The sequence below is a fragment of the Ptychodera flava genome, chromosome 4 (assembly GCF_041260155.1).
Source record: "Ptychodera flava strain L36383 chromosome 4, AS_Pfla_20210202, whole genome shotgun sequence".
Taxonomy (NCBI): Eukaryota; Metazoa; Hemichordata; class Enteropneusta; family Ptychoderidae; genus Ptychodera; species Ptychodera flava.
Genome location: NC_091931.1, coordinates 4,772,494 through 4,795,125, shown reverse-complemented (window position 1 = coordinate 4,795,125; position 22,632 = coordinate 4,772,494). Strand labels below are relative to the sequence as shown.

The 22,632-nt window shown below is 38.9% G+C and overlaps 1 protein-coding gene across 1 annotated transcript in view; it reads left to right on the top strand.

Annotated features, from left to right (window-relative positions):
• The first annotated feature begins 1,292 nt into the window (after positions 1-1,292).
• The window catches only part of LOC139130735 (folate receptor alpha-like), a 30,945-nt gene continuing 9,605 nt past the window's right edge, over positions 1,293-22,632 (top strand). The window contains exon 1 of the mRNA XM_070696518.1: positions 1,293-1,454. The gene's annotated coding sequence lies outside the window, so the exon portion shown is untranslated. The remainder of the gene's footprint in view (positions 1,455-22,632) is intronic.

Here is a 22,632-nt window from a genome sequence, read left to right as displayed (position 1 = left end):
GTCTTAACTGTTCAAAGTTTTACTTTTGTATTATTTTATGACGAGAACGTGAAAATTATGAATTCAAGCATGGTGACCCCATATCTTTTTTCTTTAATATTTGATTATTCTCATATGCAAGAATTTTCCCGAACCGTCATAAACGAAAATTCTTTCTCAACAAAAGACATCAATCAGTGTAAGGGACCGTCTTAGATTGTCGATAAGTTCAAGAAACGAGATTCCTTCGCTTAGATCAAAACCCCCTCCCCTAAACGAAAGTTCAAAACTGCGAAATCTTGATTTCTGTCTGAGAGTACACAATGTAGCGTTTTGCTCATAGCTGAAGAATATCACCGACCACATTACATCGTCAAGTAATGACAAGAACGAATTTGAAACAGTTACAGCAAAATTTATCGGTACGAGCGTGCAGTTTTTTACCCCCAATGTAAACTAAAGAGAACTTGTAATCACAAAATAAAAGTGCGAAAGTGAAGTTCAATAATTGAACAGAGGTCAAGACCTCTGCCCCCGTAAACTAATGTTATGAAATTTGTAGTGATTTGAATGCTGTGTGCAGCTCCATTGGGTAGGAACTTTGGCAGTATAAGCCACGGGCGTTTAAGTAACTGTCACACAGTACAATAAATTACCCACAATTCTCTTTGATTTGTATCCATGAAGGTTACTTTTCTAAAAACTTTTTCAGTTCTGCATGTAAGCACTAATGTTCAGCATCAGAATAATGGTCAAATAATATCTAGTAAAAGTACGTTTAGATATTTCAGTGAAAGTTTCAAAATAACCACTAAACAACCATAAAAGTCACATTCTTTAGGTACTACAAATGCCATGCTTTTTGGGCAGCAAGTTATGACGAACTGAAGGGGTCATTCTCTGAGAAAACTTAGCATGCAAATTTCTTTTGTCACTTCCATTGCAAAAAATCAATATCCTTTTGTTTCATAAAACAGGTGTAACTAGTCTCCCTACTTAATCACATTATCGTGTATGGCTGAGACACAATCAGTGGCAAAGTTTACAAAAATGCTATCTCCTCCCTCAATTATGCATAATTTTCCAAATCATTTAAAATGAGAATTGAGAAGAACGGTGTGCATAAAAGTACGTTTTCAAAATTTTTACAACTAGTCTGTGAATATGTCTACACAAGGGAGACATGGTAGACTTCACTGAGGAATCTCCGAGGATACAAATCATAATGAATTATGGGAAATCTACAGTACTGTGTGTCCGTTGACCCGACAGTTTTGTAATGTACCGGTAGCCTATAGCTAAGTTGCATAATAAGAAGTTGACCATTTGACCCCAGTTCGTTCCACGTGAGTTAAGTGAAGAGGCGTGTGCGATCTGATTTCTTCGCGGATATCCAGGCGTACGGCGAGGACTCTGGTCAGGACCGACGAAACAGCATATGAGACGGTGCTTGGTTCTACAAAGTGACAATAAAGGTAGAGTACAGTAAATTGATCAATCATTCGTTTACCGATATCATCTCCCCAATGAAATTGGGAGATGCGAAAAATTACCACAGGGTTCAAACTCCTGTTGACCGTCCCACGGAGAAGGGTCCGCTGACCTCCCTCCGAGCTCAGACATTATCTCCGTCCTGTGGCGGAGGAGGTCAAAATTTGCATAGTTCATTGCGCATGCAAGGTAGACATTAGTAATATGACGATCTATGTAAGACGCAGTCTTGGCAATATGACAAGCCAATTAAAACTGTGTGGCGACTCTTGTACTAACACAAATAAATGTTATTCACTGTCCAATCTGCCCGGCCTACGATTTCCGGCCAAACAGGCTACCAAAAGTCTGAAGCCATCTCGTCGCCAGTCATTGGCAACACCCGATAGAGGACGCTACGGACTGAGATAGATTTGAAATTTCTCATCGTGGACATAGTTTTAACGGTAGTGCTGTTTGCTTCGAGCTGGGACATTTTAAAAGTTTCGTCATATGCACATCGTGTGGATATTGCATTTTGTTGGAAACTCAGCGGGTTTTTTTTCTTAAATGTTGACTATAGATGGAGACTCGAGCACATTGGACGATACTACGGACTAATCTAAGACGTGGACGGAATTTTAATCTTACTGCAGTTTGCTCCGAGCTGAGACATTTTGATAATTTAAGACACATAGCGTGTCGGATATTCCGGCAAAGTAAGGGAGCCGTCATTATTTACGGCCTGGGGGGGGGTCGGAGGAATTGCTTTCGAAACTCCAAAATTTCGAGTAACCCCCCTGCCAACCATGACGTGTTTGAGTAACCCCCCTCTCTGCTACAGAAAATTTGAGTGACCCCCCCTCCCCCCAAAAAAAATTGGGAAATATCTGTACAGTAAAATGGATTGCTTCTGCGACAAGCCCTGTACAGACCCTGATTAAACCCTGTGGTATAGGTCTTTGTCGGAAGGAGGTTCCAATTGCTGTGGCAGGGGCTGATGTACAGGTCTGTATCCAGTGCTCTGGTGACATGCAGTGTTCTGTAGGATTTTTTTTTCAAGAGGGGGAAGATGTGGTGCGAAAGCACCACAAGAGACCGCATAAGCGGTCGTGGGGGGAGGTCAGGAGGGGGGTGTCCCCCCTCCTGCCATTGGAGCTTTTGAAAAATAGAGGTTAAAATGGTGTTATTTGGTGGCACTTGGGGAGTATTTTTTTCGTATAAAAAAGTCAAAGGAAAATAAATCTGAGACAGTATTCCAAAACTTATATTTCAGTTCACTGATTTCAACTATATTTTTTGAAACCGAAAAAATAGCGACAGACATACATTTATTCACATTTATTATTTATTATTATTTTCCTGCAATAAAAGATGGGTTTGTTGTCAAGGCATTCAACTGGTTTTAAACTTTATAGCATCAGAATAAGCTTGCTTTACACATTTTTCCCTATCGGTAACCTATACAATGTAGAATATAGAAAGCAGACGTTTCTCATTAATGATCAGGCAAGTATATCAATCTTTAATCAGGAAATACTGAAAAATGTACTCAGTACTAGCCTCTAACATAAGGCTTGCCACGTCGAATAGCTGATCATTCTCGTCTGAAGATCACAATAACGTGAAACACATAGTGTAATGAGATTTTAGTTTCTACTTGAAACCACCTGTATTATGATTTATATATATATATATATATATATATATATATATATATATATATATATTATGTGTGTGTGTGTGTGTGTGTGTGTGTGTGTGTGTGTGTACACAAATACCGGGTATGAATATACATATCTTTACTATTATTGTTGTATTAATTCGTAACTCCACTAAATGCTTCAATACATGTCAACAAAATTGAGTAGCCCCCCCTTTCTTGTTCTCCACTTTTGAGCAACCCCCCCCTTGTAGCTTTCGATTTTTTGAGTGACCCCCCCTCAGATTCCTCCGACCCCCCCCCCAGGCCATAAATAATGACGGCTCCCTAATAACATTTCTCGTAAGCATGGACTTTAGATATTATTAATATCATTAATCTTATTTAAACTCGATAACTCCATAGATGAAACACCTCTTTTCATTGAGGTCGAATAGACAAAAGAAAATCATATTACAGCACCAACTTGAAAACACGAAAAACACAGAAGAACAAATATCAAAACTACGAAGAAGCATCAGACAAGTAAATAGAATACAGAAAGTTGTTACAAGATTTCTTAAAGCTATGATTGATTTGGGGAGATTGTTATATTCATCCACACCCGAAACAGACAAAGTGTTTTGATAATAGTGTACGTGCTTTGGGAACTTTAAGGAGGTTCTGATTGGAAGAACGAAGTGATCTGGAAGGGATATAATTATTGAACATACTGGCTACACAATTAGGGGTTAGATTGTGAGTTGCTCTGTAAATTTGGGCCAAGATATAGTCCTGAGATTATTGTGGATGCAACCAAACGTGAGTGATTGGTCATTTTTTGGCGTGGACGGAGTTTTAACGTTAGTGCAGTATGCTCTGAGCTGAGACATTATAACCGTTTCGTCATATACACAGCGTATAGGACGCGCACATTGCTGCCAATGATTGACTTTTCGTATCCATGGCCTTAAGATAGAGTTATGAGCTTGTAGGAGGATACAACGAACTGAGATAGATTTTAAATTCGAAGCCTGGATGTAGTTTTCATCTGCATTTTGCTCCGAGTTGAGACATTTTAAAAGTCTTGTCATATAGGCCTACACAGCGTATTGGATATTGCAGTTTGTTAGAAACTTAGCGTTTTTTGTATAGGATAAAGCCCGAGTACGAGGGCTCTTCTGGTATATAAAGTCCAAACCCAACGATAAAATGTTGAGGCCGCAGGCCGAGACATTTTATCGTAGGGTTGGACTTTATATACCAGAAGAGCCCGAGTACGAGGGTTTTATCCGACTTAAAAACTATCGCCCCTAACTGATGTATTTTCGTTTTCAATGTGTTTACGTCAACCATCCCCTTTGTCAATGTAACATGTTTAGGATATGAATTAAAACTTTATTTGTGAAATAGCCTTCCAATGTAATGGAACATCCTATAAATGCCCTAGGGCACATTATATAAATGCCCTAGGGCACAGCAGATTTTGTGTTGCAGCTGGTTTCCGCAATGTGTTACCAAATTTGAATATTAAACGTACCAGATGTCTACAGAATATGACATGTTCACTTTTGATTGGACAGTACATGGACGGAGTTTTACACTAGTGCAGTTTGCTCCGAGCTGAAACATTTTGATAATTTATGTATTATAGCATGTCGGATATTGTGGCAAAGTGATTAAATTTTTCGTAAGCATGGACTTTAGATATAGTTCTGAGATTATTGTTGATGCAACCGAACGTACATTGAGTGATTTGTCAATTTTTTTGGCCTGGATGGAGTTTTAACAGTTTTAACGTTAGTGCAGTATGCTCCGAGCTGAGACATTATAACCGTTTCGTCATATATACAGCGTATTGGATCTTGCACATTGCTGCAATAATGGTTGACTTTTCGTATCACTGGCCTGTAGAGAGAGATGTGAGCTTATTGGAGGATATAACGGACTGAGGTAGATTTTAAATTTCGAAGCCTGGACGTAGTTTTTTCTGCAGTTTGCTCCGACTTGGAGCTGAGACATTTTAACTCGTCCTAGGCCTATACAGTGTATTGGATTTTGCAGTTTGTTGGAAACTTAGCATTTTTCTTAAATGTTGACTATAGATAGGGTGCCGAGCATATTGGATGGTGCTACTTACTGACTCGGAGATAGATTAGTAATTTCTTAACATGGATGGAGTTTTAACATTAGTGCAGTTTTTTCGGAGATGAGACATTTTGACCGTTTCGTAATATGCATAGCGTATAGCATGTTGCAGATTACTGCAAATAGTTGACTTTTCGTATCCGTGGACTTTAGATAGTCCTGAATTTATTGTTTTTGTACTATTCATAGCATGTCGGATATTGCAGATTGCTGCAAAGTGAATGACTTTTCGTATCCGTTGAATTTCATAGAGTCCGGAGTTAATTAAATGATGTTGCAGACCGAGATAGAATGGTAATTTCGTAGTCTGTACGGAGTTTTAACGTTACTGCAATTTTGCTCCGAGCTGAGACATTTTGACCGTTCCTCATACACACTGCGTATTGCATGTTGCAGATTGCTGCAAACAATTGACTTTTCGTATCTGTGGACTTTCGATAGAGTCCTGAATTTATTGTAGATGCAACGGACTGAGATAGACTGGTCATTTCTTAGCCTGGACAGAGTTTTAACGTAAGTGCATTTTGCTCCGAGCTGAGACTTTAATAATTTTTGTACCTATACATAGTGTGTCGGATATTGCAGATTGCTGCAAAGTGAAATATTTTCGTAACGGTGGACATATAATAGAGTCCTGAGTTTATTAGAGAATGCTGCGGACTGGAATAGATTAGTAATTTCCTAACCCGGACAGAGTTTTAATGTTAGCGCAGTTTGCTCCGAGCTGAGACTTTGATAATTTTGTACCTACACATAATGTGTATTGCAGATGGCTGCAAAGTGAATGACTTTTCGTATCTGTGGATTTTGATAGAGTCCTGAGTGTATTGGAGGATGCTGCAGACTGAGATAGAATGGCAATTTCGTAGTCTGCAATTTGCTCCGTGCTGAGACATTCTCAGGTGCAGCCAACGGAGCTATTCATGAAAAAAACTTTTCCGGGAGCAATTTTTGAGGGCAGGGGAAAGTTTAATTTTCCTTGGGCAGGGTACATATTTTAGGTGGCAGGGGAGCAAATTTTAGGTTTTTTGTCGGGCAGGGTAGCTATCGGTTGATTGTCCTGGGGACAAGGCTAGGCGAAAACGAGGAGAGGGGAAGCTACATTTAAAACGGGGACAGGGAAAGTTGAGCCATGGTGTTTCCGGGGATGGGAAACAGGGTAAGTACTTATACATGTACCTTTTACAGGTTACCAAGACTACTTAGTCGTGTAATAAAGGGAAAGTTGCTTCACATATCATCCAGCTTGTCTTGCATTTGCTTTAATGTGTTTTGTGTCTAAATTGTGTTTTGGCTGTTAAATGTGAAAATTAACAAACGGGTCGTTAAGACATGGCGAAAAAATCAACAAAGTCGGCAGGTCTTTTCATCACAGGGTAGGGTAGCTTCATGTCTGCAGAGGAAAGGGAATGACAAAATTTTGAGCGGAATTTTTTCCAGGGCACGTGAAATCAGCAAGTTTTGTTTTCGTCACAGGCCAAGGGAGCTTCAAAAATTCACAGTGGGGAGGGGAGAGACAAAAATAAGTGGGGAGTGGGTAAAAATGAGATTTGAGTGCGGGAGGGTAAGTCAGTGGGAGGGCAAATTATGAACAGCTAATTCATTACCCTCATAACTTAAAATTAGTCAGTTCACATTAGTTGTCATGCACAATGTATCTTATCATAGTAAGGACTCATTTAAAAGTGCATTGTTCGTTGGCTGCACCTGACATTCTGACCGTTTCCTCGTACACATTGCGTATTGCATATTACAGATTGCTGCAAACTATTGACTTTACGTATCCATGGACTGTAGATAGAGTTTTGAGTTTATTGTGTATGCAAAGGACTGAAATAGATTTTGAAATTTGTTAACATTGTCAGAGTTTTTACCTTAGTGCAGTTTGCTCCGAGCTGAGACAATTGATAATTTTGTACTATACATAGTGTGTCGGATATTGCAGATGGCTGCAAAGTGATTGACTTTTCATATCTGTGGACTTTGATAGAGTCTTGAGTTTATTGGAGAATGCTACGAAATGAGATAGATTAGTCATGTCCTTGCCCGGACGGAGTTTTAACGTCAGTGCAGTTTGCTCCGAGCTGAGACTTTCGTACCTACACTTTGCGTGTTGGGTATTGCAGTTGGCTGCAAAGTGAATGACTTTTCGTATCCGTGGACTTTGACAGAGTCCTGAGTTTATTGGAGAATGCTACGGACTGAGATACATAGTAATTTCTCAGCCTTGACGGAATTTTAGTGTCAGTGCAGTTTGCTCCGAGCTGAGACATTTGATAATTTTTGTACTACACATATATTTCAGATTGGTGCAAAGTGATTGACTATTCATATCTGTGGACTTTGATAGAGTCCTGAGTGTATCTGGAGAATGTTACGAACTGAGATAGATCAGTAATTTCTCAGCCTTGACGGAGTTTAACGTCAGTGCAGTTTGCTCCGAGCTGAGACTTTACTAATTTTTGTACCTATACATAGTGTGTCGGATATTGCAGATTGCTGCAAAGTGAAAGATTTTTCTTAACGGTTCCCTTTAATTAGATTCCTTAGTTTATTACAGAATGCTCGGACCGAGATATTTTAGGAATTTCCTAATCTGGACAGTTTAGTGAAGTTTGCTCCGAGCTGAGACTTTACTAATTTTTGTACCTATACATAGTGTGTCGGATATTGCAGATTGGTGCAAAGTGAATGACTTTTCGTATCTGTGGACTTTGATAGAGTCCTGAGTGTATTGAAAATGCTACAGACTGAGATAGAATTGTAATATCGTAGACTGGACGAGGTTTTAACGTTACTGCAATTTGCTCCGAGCTGAGACATTTTGACCGTTTCTCCATACACACTGCGTATTGCATATTGCAGATTGCTGCAAACTATTGACTTTTTGTATCCATGGACTGTAGATAGAGTTCTGAGTTTATTGTGGATGCAACGGACTGACATAGATTTGAAATTTCTTTACATGTCGGAATTGTTACCTTGGTGCATTTTGCGGCTCCGAGCTGAGACATTTTATAATTTCTGTACTATACATAGCGTGTCAGATATTGCAGATGGCTTCAAACTATTGAATTTTTGTATGTATGGACTGTAGATACATTTTTGAGTTTATTGTAGATGCAACAGACTGCGATAGATTTGAAATTTGTGTTCATTGTCGGAGTTTTAACCTTGGTGCAGTTTGCTCTGAGTTGAGACATTATTTCATTTTGTACTATACATAGCTTGTCAGATATTGCAGAGGGCAGCAAAGTGATTGACTTTTCATATCTGTGGACTTTGATAGAGTCCTAAGCGTATTGGAGAATGCTACGGCCTGAGATAGATCAGTAATTTCTCAGCCTTGACGGAGTTTAACGTCAGTGCAGTTTGCTCCGAGCTGAGACTTAAATAATTTTTGTACCTACACTTAACATGTTGGATATTGCAAATAGCTGCAAAGTGATTGACTTTTCTTATGTGTGGACTTTCATAGAGTCCTGAGTGTATTGGAGGATGCTGCAGACTCAGACGGATTGGTAATTTTTTTAGCCTAGACGGAGTTTTAACGTTAGTGAAGGTTACTCGGAGCCGAGTCATAGATTGTCAGATATTGCAGATTGCAGCAAAGTGAAACTGAAGACAATAGATAGCCGTGAGCATATTGAAGAATGCTTGGAATAGAGATGATTTCGTCGTTTCTAACAAAATAGGAGTTTAACGCTATAATGCAGGTTACTCAGTTCTGAGATAATTAAATAATTTTGTTACACGCATAGCTGGTGCGGTCAGATAGTACAGATTGCTGCAAACTATTTTCGTGTCACAACTACACGCTACTGTAATCTTTTTAATTCATGGAGGGTATTCTTGTGTCAACTTTTTATCTCATAATTCGACGAGCAGCATCGAAAGTTGGTATCTATTTGCGTCACAATGTATGTTGTACAATGGAGAGAATGAAATGAAAGCCGTGGAGGAGTTTTCTTTAATCGTCGAACACTTCCTTGACAAGTGTTCACAAAATAACTTCGGAAATTGCGAAAGTGATCTCTATTCGCAAATTCTGTAAACTTTTAGAAATCTCGTGATGTTTTCGTTGTAAATATTTGCTTAATTGCCATAGAGATAGTTTTGACCCTCTTATCAAAATTGAAAATTAAGCTTGTGAACTTCATAAAGTGTCTGTCTGCCGAGCTTTTAAAATATTAAAACTTTTTGCAGCGGAAAATAAGTGTTTAGCAACACCTTTAATATGGCTTTCAGCTGGCGTTTCCTGTCCTGTCAAAATGTTAGCTTTTTCGTTTTATGTAAGCTTTGGAAACCACAAAATAATAATAATAATAATAACAAGGCAGTATTGCTGAAGGCAATGAGTACTTGGGCCGTGATAGAGTAATTTTGAGGACAATATATACTACTATTCAAATATGGTCTTGAATTTCCTCCTGTCAATTAGGCATTTGATTAACTGGTTATTAAACGAAGCAATGGCATGACAACGGCAAAATATGTCTAGCAACTTTTGTGGAGATTGAGGCAGGGGTTCTTTACTTATAGTGAAAATTGCTTAAACTCCTTAAATATTCAAATTACAGCAAATTTCTTTTGTTCTCGATGGTAGATGTCTAATATTTAGATGGGCATATTTAGATTTCTACCCTATAGTTATCCCTATATACCAAAAATCGGACATCCAGCTCTATTGGCTTGCTCAGAATTAGATATGCGCATAATTAATGAGGTACAATATGTGGTGTCATAAGGTGTCCCATCATACCAAATATGAAGGGTGTAGCACTTGTGGTTACTGAGTTGTGGACAAATATATCTATTTGAGGTCAAAGGTCATTGAGGTCACGTGACATTTTGTCAAAATAATTGTATTGCTAAGTTATTCCTATATACCAAAATCAGACCTCTAGCTCTATTGGCTCGCTCGCTTGAAAACAATCTCATAAACCTGGCCATATGGGCAACTGTGTATGGGCAGCTGGATGTTGACTTCCCGGAGAAGGCGAGCTGTCACGTTCAAGCTCAGGATTATTTGTCGATCAAATTTCAGTAAATTTACCTTACCTAGATGAAATTTTGTCTATAGGCTGAAATTTCGCCGAATTTTGACGAAATTGCATCGATTTTTCAGGTTCATATCCGACATTTTTGAGTTTTGAGTGCAGACAGAAATAAGTTTTGAGGCAACATGGCTGCGACCCCATGTTGACCCCGGTATCTGCTAAAGTGCGGGTTGCGGGCTACGGGCTGCGGGTTTTTAGAATTATGGCTAGATTTCTAATATATGTAATATGGCATTTAGTATATAAGAAATAAAACCTTTAGAATGTGTCTATTATAAATAATGATGATCAGGTCTATCGTACAGTATCCCTTTTCCTGTGAAGTCCATATTTCACCATCAGGTCAAGATGGTTAAAATTAATGAAACACTACTATATGGTGTATTTTAACGTAATACTGTATATTTGAAGGCTGTTGAAAACATCAATGCTGTAAACTTGATTTTTTGGACTAAAGATGCTATAACAGACCAAACCAAATGGGTGAAAATACGTTATGTTTCTGAAAAAAATCAAAATCTGCTAAACTAAAAGCGGCGATTCCGAGGACCAATTTATTTATTCCGAGCTGCCTGGCCATTACAAATAATTAGGGATCTGAATCACTTTTCTTTCTTGCCATGGATGTGAGTGAGAAATATACGTAATACCAGACTGACAAAAAAAAATCGCGCCTCGGAAATGTCGCCACTTATCGCGGAATGAAAATTGTTACATTTCTAGTATCAGGCCATAGGAAGTAAATTCTTTGTAATGCATCCATTCACAATTCGGTTCCAGGGCAACTCATACAGAAAATTAAACAATGCCTAGTTAAATGCAATGCATAAGGAAAGATTTGACTTAAAAAAGCGTAGAAGTGATGTGTATTGTAAATGCCGTGTATTTTTCATGAAATCTTTAAAAAGAAAAAGACGTACAACAAAGGACTTAGTTTACTTTGCCGTTTCGGTTCAAGCGAGGTCGCGACCTCAGAGAACGACATTCTGCTAACATTTTACGTGAGAATTTCAGTGGGAAAAATACGCCGGTGCGTTGCCTTATTTTCAGGAATCGATCTAATAGGAATATTTTTGGATGAGTTTGTGTTCTGCAGCTCTCAATAATTTATCTCCTAATATCATGAACGTATGACTTCCACCTGCAGTATGATAGTCGCTCCATGCCGGTATGCCCCCTTCAAGCATTTGATCCAGCTAGCCCTGCGTACGATGCTGTGTGTTCCGCTACAGCTTAAATAGCCCCGCTGTGGTGAGCGGGGCTATTTAAGCTGTAGCGGAACACACAGCATCGTACGCAGGGCTAGTTGACCCCTAGCCCTGCGTACGATGCTGTGTGTTCCGCTACAGCTTAAATAGCCCCGCTGTCCTGAGCGGGGCTATTTAAGCTGTAGCGGAACACACAGCATCGTACGCAGGGCTATTGATCCAGCGTGACTTTGAAAAGTTTCCTAGGACTATAATCGTGTTCACCACAATAAAATTATTTGAAACGGCGTTGAAAACGATTTCGAAAATTGTGCTTTTATCGGCGGTTGAACTAATCTGAAGTGTGAGAAGGGCGAAAATGATATCAAAAAACACACATTTTTTCATGCCCGCAACCCGCAACCCGCAAAATAGCGCATCCGGTTGACCCCTAGCCCTGCGTACGATGCTATGTGCTACAGCTAACACACAGCATCGTACGCAGGGCTAGCGAGAGAGTTGCCGACATCGACGGTTATTTACGAGAAGTGAATAAAAGACTGTCATTTTTGGAAGCGATCGAGTAGCTGAGGTAGGCTGGGATACGACTTGGGCCCAAGAACGCTGAATTTCGGCAGTAATTTGGCTTTTTACGTGAAGTCCCAAAATGGATTTGAAGTCACCGACCCTACGTACGGGTCTTTGCAGGGCTGTGGTGAGCGGGGCGCGATTAAATTAGCTGTAGCGGAACACACAGCATCGTACGCAGGGCTAGTTGACCCCAAGTGAAAATGTGTTCGCGATCAAATCTTCCTATATTTTTTTCAGAATTTTCGACAAAATAATTGCTTCTTAAATCTTTTGTAAAATATAAAATACTAAAATAAAAATGCGATGTGCCATGTCTCCAGATTTCTAAAACATCGTTCGTTGACCGTTCGACGGAATACTCATTTCGCAAACTTGTGACGCAGTTGAAATTCAATACTGACCGCCAATAATCTAGACCCCGGTTCTAGACATCCTCCAAATTATCCAACCATTCGCGTTAGAGTTCAGCTCGCTTAGAGTATCATAACATTCTTCGGCCTTCGGTTAGATCAACCCTAATCTCTCCATTTAGGAAACAAATACACAAGCTACCTCGACAAAACTTCGTGCACCATCCAGGACCAAACGCACTACAAATCTGTCTTGACGTCATCATCTCCTTACATGGTAATCGGCATACCGTATTTTTTAGCAAAGGAGACACAGAATACGTCGGAGTATTCAGTTTCAAAACGTATTACATTGTGTGATGTTGTCAAAAAAAGGTAATGTTACTGCAGTGGTATAAATTACAAAACACAAAAGTTCAAATCAGTTTATTTTGGACTGGCTTTACCCAACATTTCATATTGTTTCTTATGCCAGATTTGACCACGTACTTACTGGCGACCCCTTTACATGCAAATTTTGTGTCAAATGGTGTGTTCTCCTGGAAAAACAAATGTACGATTTCTATATGAAGGAGGCGAAATTTGCCCTCAAAACTCGAAACCACCCCTTTTTGGGGTGTACCTAGCTATTTTGAACGAGCTTCTCGAATCTGCAGCTCTATTTCGAAATGATGGTCTGGTTTTCTCAGCTCAAGGATAAGTGTTCTCCATCGCTGTGGCATTACTATTCTCAACTGGGGGTACAGTTTCCAGTCGTAATGTTTTTCATTGTGTCCGGGATATAAAACCTTTCCTTTTCAAACTTTCAGTTTGATTAACACTAGTCCACATCTTGTCGTGATTAAACATGTTTCAAGTTTAAATGTTAAATTCTGGTCTCGAGCCCTCCTGTTCGACCAAACTGAAATTACCCCTCCCACTTTGGCTCGTCCAGTGGGTGTAGCAAGGGTCGTGCCATCGCTTAGGAAACGGAGGGTGCATTAATTGTTGCATTTCGATGCACATTTTGATTATATTCTGAAGATTTTGTGGCAAAAACTCAGATAGAGAAGCATTTATATTCACATCTCACTTATTCATGACTGGCTGAGAGCAGCACTTCCATTAAGTTAGCATCATTACGCCATTTATTATGCCAAGAAAGATGAAGCCAAGACATTTTGCCCTCCCTGGTCTCAGCCAGAAATGGTTATACCTTACAGAGTTTTTTCCCACGGAATGAAAACAAATGTACTTGGGCTGAGGCCCAAGTACAATAATACAGGAAATCAGTACGGAAGAATTTCCTCTCTGCTTTTTGACCGTAACGTACAACTTTTCAAATATCACTGATTAGGTATTTGGTTGTAGGAAAATAAATAAATTCCTTTCAGGGGAAAGTTTTCTATTTGGCGACAGGGTTTTTCCTCAGCTTCCTAAAGGGTTGGTAAAGTAAAACAGAATTACAGTCAACTCGCACTTTTTCCAACCCGCCCAGAACCAACTCGCCCGATACCAACTCGCCCGTTGTTTTGAGATAGGGTGTTGTAGATTCCATGTACGCTAACCCGATGGCCCAAGGCCAGCTATTTTCATGTCATGCCAGGCCAGTAACTCGTGAAAGACGGTCCTGCTGTTCCTAAAGAAGTGAGCCAGTACGCAGTAACTATCCCTATACGTAAAGAAGCCGAACGAATTTAGGCCTATTCTTTCAAGAGATTTGCAAAACGTGAAATTCGCAAATAAAAAGTTTTCCGTGTAGGCCTAGGCACATATTTCAAGCCGCACCTTTGGTTCTCTATGTTAGAAATAGGCCTATAACGTTTTATGCGTACCAGTTGCTGCGAAAACGAGCCCTGCCACTCCTTGACATGTTCTTCCACTCCAATGACCAAGCTACCCGAGTGGCAAAGGCTACGGATTCGCAGCAAGCGTACCAGTAGCTCTGCATGGCAGGGCTGTGTGTTTACCGGCGTTATACGGCCTCCGCATAACGCCGGTAAACACACAGCCCTGCCATGCAGAGCTGGCGTACCAGGTACTCATAAAATTGCAAAATAATATCGGGCGAGTTGGTATCGGGCGAGTTGGAATCGGGCGAGTTGATTCTGGGCGGGTTGGAAAAAGTGCGAGTTGACTGGTATCATGGTACCCCGTAAAACAAGGTTCTTTTACATACAAGGTAAAGCGAAAAAATCTTGTAGATTATATTGGCAATGTCTACTTAGCATGCGCAATGAACTATGCAAATTATACGACCTGCTCCGTCACAGAACGGAGATAATGTCTGAGCTCGGAGGGAGGTCAGCGGATACTTATGTGTGGTCCCACGGTCACTTTTGCATGGTTTGTGAACAGCCCTGCACCCTGTTAGACTGAACAAAAAAAATTGTGCTGTGCCGACCTACCCTATATTTTACATGCCGACCCTAAACTTTTTGGAGCTACGTAAACAGGGAAATAGAAAAAAACCCGTAAAATCACGCGTTCGTTACCTCGCGTTTGATTTTTGCTTGAACGAGGATGTCTTTCATGCTTTCATTCTTTTATACGTTCTTCTGGAAATGTTGTGGCCAGTGTTGACGCCCTGAACCCCTGAAAAATGTATAGGCCTACATAAAAATAAAATATTTTGGAAAAAAATCCCTACCTACCTACCCTACCCCATTTTTGAAAACCATGTTATCGGAAGAGCACAATTTTTTGGCCTTACACACACAGGCGCTCCTTTCTTAGCCGGGTAGTCTGCTAAGTAGATCGATTTTCGGCTCGATCTATCGATCCCGTAGTCGATATGCCCGCCACTGCAACCTTAGGTTGCAGTTGCGGGCATTGGCGGGCATATCGACTACGGGATTGATAGATCGAGCGGAAAATCGATCTTCTTAGCAGACTACCCAGCTAAGGAGCGCCTGTGGCTATTGTCACAGTAGCTGCAGTAGTCAGTATGTAGCTCGAGGTTTTGCCTGCATGGGTATTTGGGTCGGACGGGCAATTTTGTTTGCCCCCCCCCCCTCAAAGGAATACCCAGGCAAAACCTCGAGGTACATACTGCAGCTATTGTCGCAGGAGCTGTTCGCAATTTCAAAGGAGAATGTTCGTTCACAGCATCGTTGATCGAACGTAGCTACTAGTATGTCTGCAGATATATTTGCCGGGTTACTGCAGTACAGTTGCTCGAGATATAAAAGGTAAAAATTCCCAAACGATGGGTAAAATTTTTGGGAATAGACGTGGGTAGATATGTTCAACTCGTGCGGCACACCCAAATATAAAAAATATCAAGAGTGCCTCCAGGGTTTGTCCGGTTGTCACCGTTGGTGCATTGTTGATTGTGCATGCATGCTACATGTTATTGTTACATAAACGTGACACTAGGCGTAGTTTGTTATGTTGGGGAGGGGGGGGGGGGGGGTAAACCTGATTTTAGGATGGACACAACAATACATCTCTGTATGTTTAGTGCAATCACAGAAGCTTTGAGTTCATCGAAACCCAGCCGAGCACTATTTGGTATTTAAATCTTACCTCAACTTGACAAATTAATTAAGGGACCGTTCAGTTTTTACGGCCGGGGGGGGGCCGGCAAAATCTTGTCGCCGGTGTTCAAAAAAATGATGACCCCCCCTGCATTTTTCGCGAAAAAATGATGAGACCCCCCCTTTGTCAGACGAAAAAATTTGATGACCCCCCCCCCCCCCGCTGAAAAATACCAAAACCCATATGTCAAATTTACCCGCACGGTTTGGATTTGAACTCCGGTACGCGGCGCACTTTATTCGTGTAGCAGAGATGCCAGTGTACAAACTTCTTAGCCACATCCATGCAAACGTCTGTTAATTAGGACGACTGTAAGGCAATTTTTAACTTCATTTCCATAGACAACTTATGTCCATGGACATTGTATAAAGTAAACTTTATTGGAGTGGTTCGCCAAAGGCAGCCCTCTGGTTAAGAGGGTCATGGGCCATTACGTAAAGTCAACTTTATTCTAGTGGGCAACCAAAGGTGGCCCACTGGTAAAAAGAGGGTCGATCATGGCCATTGCATGAAGTAAACTTTACTGAACAGGGCCGCTGAAGACGTCCGGCCGTTAAGATGGTCATGGGGTATTACAATTCAATTTATTGTAGTGGGCCGCCGCAGGCGGCCGCCAGTAAAGAGGGTCGATCATGGCCATTGCATGAAGTAAACCTAATTGGAGTGGGCCGCCAAAGGCGTCTGCCCGCTAAGAGGGTCATGGGTAATACATAAAGTATATTTATTGTATTGGGCCGCCGAAGGCGGCCCGCCGGTAAAGAGGGTCAATCATGGCCATGGCATAAAGTGGACTTTATTGTAGGTATTATGTTTTTGAAATGTGGTGACCCCCCTTTCCTACCAGTGAAAAAGTGATGACCCCCCTTCTTGGATTCCAAAATTATGATGACCCCCCCCCTGGATTTTGCCGGCCCCCCCCAGCCGTAAAAACTGAACGGTCCCTAACATTATTAGGGACGATTCAGAATTAACTTCCAGGGGGGGGGGTGGAGGATTTTCAGGGGGGGGCCACCCATTTTTCCCATGAAAATTTAGGGGGGGCCAGACAAAAATACCACAATCTTTTAGGGGGGGCAAGGAAAAAAAACATCAATTCAATATTTGCCCAGAATTTCTGATCTCTACAAAAGAGAACCATAGACGCTACCAGGGTGACAGATAAACTCAACATGTTTAGTTAAACTCCTTTAGCTGCCAAATTCGGTAATATTCACAGTGGTTTGTTTTATGCATCTACTGCAGTATCTTGTTCTCCTCCCTGAAGCGTTATGAAATGTCCAGTATTTAGCATGTCAATACAAACCAAAGTGAACAGTCAGGGTTGTTTTTGTTGAAAAGAGATCTCAGATCAAGTCCACACTAGAATTCATTTATCAACAATAACAATGGTCATTTATGTTCACACTGGTATGTTGTTGAATACAGCATTGGGTGTTCTATGTAGTGATAGAAGAATAACAAACAAATGCTGATACACAGAGATGAACATTGAACAAATGCTAAAAATTACAGCAAATGTCTTTCTAAGGTTGGGTTTACCTTGTAGCTTGTAAAGCAGTTGAAAGTTGCATGATAAAGAAGTGTTAATTTATGCAAATGTATGCAAATCACCCGATTTCTTGGCTTCTTTTGCCTCCCAATTTCAAAATTTCCAAAGAATTTAACTCCACTCCGGCTGGGTCAAATTTTCTGAAATTTCACATTATGTTTTTAATGCTATATAAAACAACAACTATCAATTGGTTTTGTTTGGCAATAAAGCTCTTACATTTTTAATAAGAGGCATTTTGAATAAGAGGCATTTTAATTTTGCTGATCATGATTTTAATCAATTATTAGAGTGTCAGTCTTTAAACCACTACAATTTTAAAATGAGGATGGATAATGCCAAATAAAATTGTTGTTTTTTTCTACATGAATACTCTCCTTTCAAGTGTAATATTACATTTCAGAAAATACTGTCTAGTTTCTGACTTAAATTAATTTTTATCATTAATACAAAAATTGAGGTTTTTACCCCAAATATACACCCACTTCATCCTTTGAGTAAACTACTGCTACTGCTACTCTCCTTTTCTGCTCCTTTTTTCTATGTTTCATTCTCATCAATTTTACCCTTTCTAAATTTTTTAAATGTTCTACATAACTTTTTACAGTGCTTACATCTACTATAACTTTTTGAAAATAAATTTATGGCCGTCTCATCTTCAAGGTGCTTTTGAGCGAGTAGTTTTTTAATGTTGAAAATAAAAATATTATGTATTACTGTCAAAAATATATGGTGAAAAATTTACAAAAGGGTTGATTTTCCAATAATCCTGTATGTGCATCTAGAAGATCATGTGGCACTGTGTCAATGCTATGGTGTCGGATTGTTGAAATATTGTGTACACATGAAATTTGCTGTAGTCCAAGAAGTGATCTCAGTGTGTATGAGGCTAGGAGAAAAGTGGATAGGCTTACACATTGTGTATTGATGCTAATACTTTTGTGTCCCATTCATTCTGATATATGTATAATCAAAGATTTCACGGCTGGCTGAAAAGGCAAAAAAAACAAATTAACATGTATTGTTTCGTGTCATCTGAAAACATGCGCATCATGACTATTTTAAAATTAAAGTTTGTTAAAAAAATTTGAAATATGAATGCTCTGTCAATTTTGAAAAATACTGCTGACAAAATGTGAATTTTGACTTACACAGGGTTATTTGCATTTTAATATGAACATTGGATTGTGAATGGAATGAGCAGAATAACATGTGAATTCATGTTTTGGATAAGGTGTTTTGTCCAAGAAATGTTCTAAAATATTCCTCAGCATTGTTGCTTTCAGTGGCAGCTACTTGGTTTTATGACAACCAAATTAGAAAAAAAGAGAAAATTAAAAACAAGTTTGCTTTCACCAATTTTAATTCCTAATGTTTAAAACTTATACCGTGAGTCTGCAAATATTCAGTATCATCAAATGAAAATGTATGCCGAACGTGTGCATGTACATGTACATCTCACTTTCCAGAAATATCTGGATATCTGCAAATGATGTACCATTAAACTTCAAGATATATCACTTTGCCAATTATCTGCTCCTCTGATTTTCTGTTCACCATTTTTAACTGACATCTTTGCTTGTCTTTGTGTGCATCATATGTATCAGTGAGACATAACAAAAAAGTATTAATATTTAGTAATTAACTTTTCTTCAGAAATTTACAACCAGATATGTTTATTGCTACCCTTTCCAAAAGTGTGCCACTTGCAGTCCCTGCAAATCATTCTTTTTATGGTCACATAACCCTGAAATGATTTGTTATATCATCGATTAAATGTCCACTACAGTTCCTGCAACTTGTTAGACTGGATATGTCTATAGTGTATAAGCATGCATGTATATATTAGGGGGGCCATGGAAAAAAAACAGGAAAGATGAGGGGGGGCCATAGATTTTTTCTATAATTTACTAGGGGGGGCCATGGAAAAAAATCACCGAGAAAATAGAAAATCCTCCACCCTCCCCCTGGAAGTAAATTCTGAATCGTCCCTTAATGAAGTTGCCTTCAGAACAACCAAGGTAGTTAATTATTTACAAACCGTATTCAATCTACCAGGCCTGTTTGATGAAAAGTTTAAAGCATACATGCATGTAAATTGTAGTTGCCTTGCGTATCAGTGTTTGAGAGTGAGCATTCTTCAAAAGGAGGTGAGCTGCCTACTCAGTGCAATGACAGCATTCTTCCCACATACACGACAAGCCAGAAAAAAAAGAAGTGTTCACATGACTTGATTCGACCTATATACATGTCGTTATATCATGGCTGAGCCTCTTCAGACTATACTGATCCGACCATTCTATGATTAAACTCTGTTCCCAAATCACTTTATTCTAGAAAAACACACACACATGCGCGTGCAATAGCTGTCACTTATAATGCAGATTGAAAAAAATGTAATATTTGTCCCAGTGGTTCTGTTTACAGTACTGGAATCGAGTCAACTCATATTATTTTTAGTTCAATTTTTGGAAGCAGTTTAGGTAATTTTATGGAAAGTATAATCTTTAGAGACTTTTGAAGTATTTGTCTAGTGAGTTAGACACAGTGTAAGTAACTTAGGAGACAGTGACACAGTAACCTGTAGACAACACCAGATCATCAATTGTCAGAGAGTGTAATATTCTCCAGGATTTTTACCTTCCATTTACCATGTAAAAATATGGTATAATAAGCTATGGACATAGTAGCTGTCCATTGCACGTTGTCTGTTTGTGTATGTGTGTATGTGTGCATGTAAACCAAGTTGATCACATGACTAAAATGCAAATAAGGAAGAATTATCCTAAAACTGGTAAACTAATGCACTTTCTTTGGAGTGTGTGACTTTTAACATTTGCTTAATATTCTTAACAACAGTGAGATACAATTTTGTTCCAACCAAATTTGGTAAAGTGACTGGTATGCAAATGATCAATTTAAATGTGGAAAAAAATGGTCAAAACTTACAAATCGACAACTACTGGCCAGTGGGCTTTGAAATTTTGTTGATTTATTTCTACTTTGGTGCAAATTTAATTGTTTGCCTACCAACTTGATAAGATGGCTATTATGCAAATGAGCAGAATAAATCTTAAAAAATAGCTCAATGACACTGTAGCTCCCATCCTGGACTATTTAGTGTTTGTTCTCTGGTCAGATATTTGAACATGTGTGAAAGGGATAAAGTGCATGAAGTGAAAATACTTAAATGTAATGTACTGGAGACAGTGAAATATGTTTAATGTATTTATTCAGAATATAAAATGGAAAAAATACAGAATTAGAAATATCGTATACTGTGATACAACCATTAACTAAACAAGTCATTGACAATGACAGTCCCCACTTGTAATAGGAGTATTAGTCTTGATGGGGCAGGGAAATGTGGTCATTAAGAAGTATCACTGGAGTGTATATGTTGAGATCTATGGGCAAATAGGTCTATGTCGTTGTTCCCAATTTGAAACACATGAGAGTGATGACATTGACCCCAAGTGTGCCTTGGCCCATGGAGAGTGATAAAGATATAACAAAAAACTGAATGTAATGATAAAATAGTTAAGTATAGGCCTACAGACACTGAGGGTGAATATGTTACAGCAATTTGATTAGTTTCTTTTCATTTTCTACTTCTGTGATAATTTTTAAGACAATCAAACTGCAAGGCAGTTTTAATATTTAATTGACATAATTTAAATTAATATTTAATTATTTTATATAATTTAATTGACATACATGTTATCTTTTACAAGCACACAGCAAACTGTTCTTGATTTTTCATTTACAATATTTGACATAGACTGAAATACATAACATGCAACCAATATTTACATTTTGCCCATGCACCATATACATGGAGAGATTTCAACATGCAATCATTAACTCAGAAACCCTATAGGGAAAAGTAAACATTGTTTTCTTCCAGAACAGCTGGTATATCCACATCTGGAGCAACTTACAAACTTAACCAATTACACAAGGATGATGACACAAGAGATAAAGTTAAACTGTGGTGAACTTGACTATTCCTTTCAAATCCTTACCTAACTTGATTGACATCTTAAACTAAAATACACTGCATGTTTAATGGCACACAAAAATACATCAGGGGTGTACCATTTGATAAAAGGGGGTTGTCTGGAAGATTGATGAGGAACATCTTTTTTATCCGATACACTGTACATTCTTTTTTCCTACTATCCCACCTTTTCTTTTTGACAAACCTTCTGTGGCTGATTTTTTTTTTGACATTTGTTTGGATTTTTTTCAAAATCTGCCAGGACCCCCCCCCCCCTCCCCTCCATCACTCTTTAACATTGAAAAAACTTTGAATATATTTGTTGGAAACCAAACCTGCTGAAATCACCTCAGCTATGTGTTCTCATTATTTTTTACCGCATTTCAACACCAAATACAGTTTACCATTTCAAATGCTTACTGAATCACAACATTATCTTAAACATAGGGCCAATGTCCCTGAAGCTACTATAGACATGGATACAAAATTAAGTATTTCCTGACTGTATGAAATCATCTCACTAAGGTCATCCTAGGGACCTGTTAACCAAATATTAAAGCTGTCTGACCAGCGGTTTTGAAAAAAACAAGCGACCCAATAGTCGACAGAGCTCTGCTGTGTTATGTAGAGAGCAACTTTTTGTGACATATGTATTGATGAAGATGGTTGAGATCTTTGATAGCTCATTTCAGGATGGCCTGACCTAAAATGGTAACATTAGCTGCAAAAATACAAATTGATGATTTCATCATAATTATGTATAAAAGTGTATACAAACTATCAAAGCTATCACATGAGTAACTTTTGAGAAACAAATATTTTGACCAAAAATGGCAAAAATTGACCCACAAATACAAAAATTGAAGATTTCATCAAATTTCAGGAACCTGTATACCAAATATCAAAGGCATCAGACAAGTAGTTTTTGAGAAACACATTTTTTGACCAAAATGTCTAAAATTAAACCAAAAATACAAAATTGCAGATTTCATCATATATTCTATATATCATATTTAGTTTATCTGTAGGAACCTGTATACCAAATATCAAAACTGTCAGACGAGCGGTTTTGATGAAATAAATTTTTGACCAAAAATGACAAAAAAATTCCTTAAAAATACAGATTTGCATATTTCA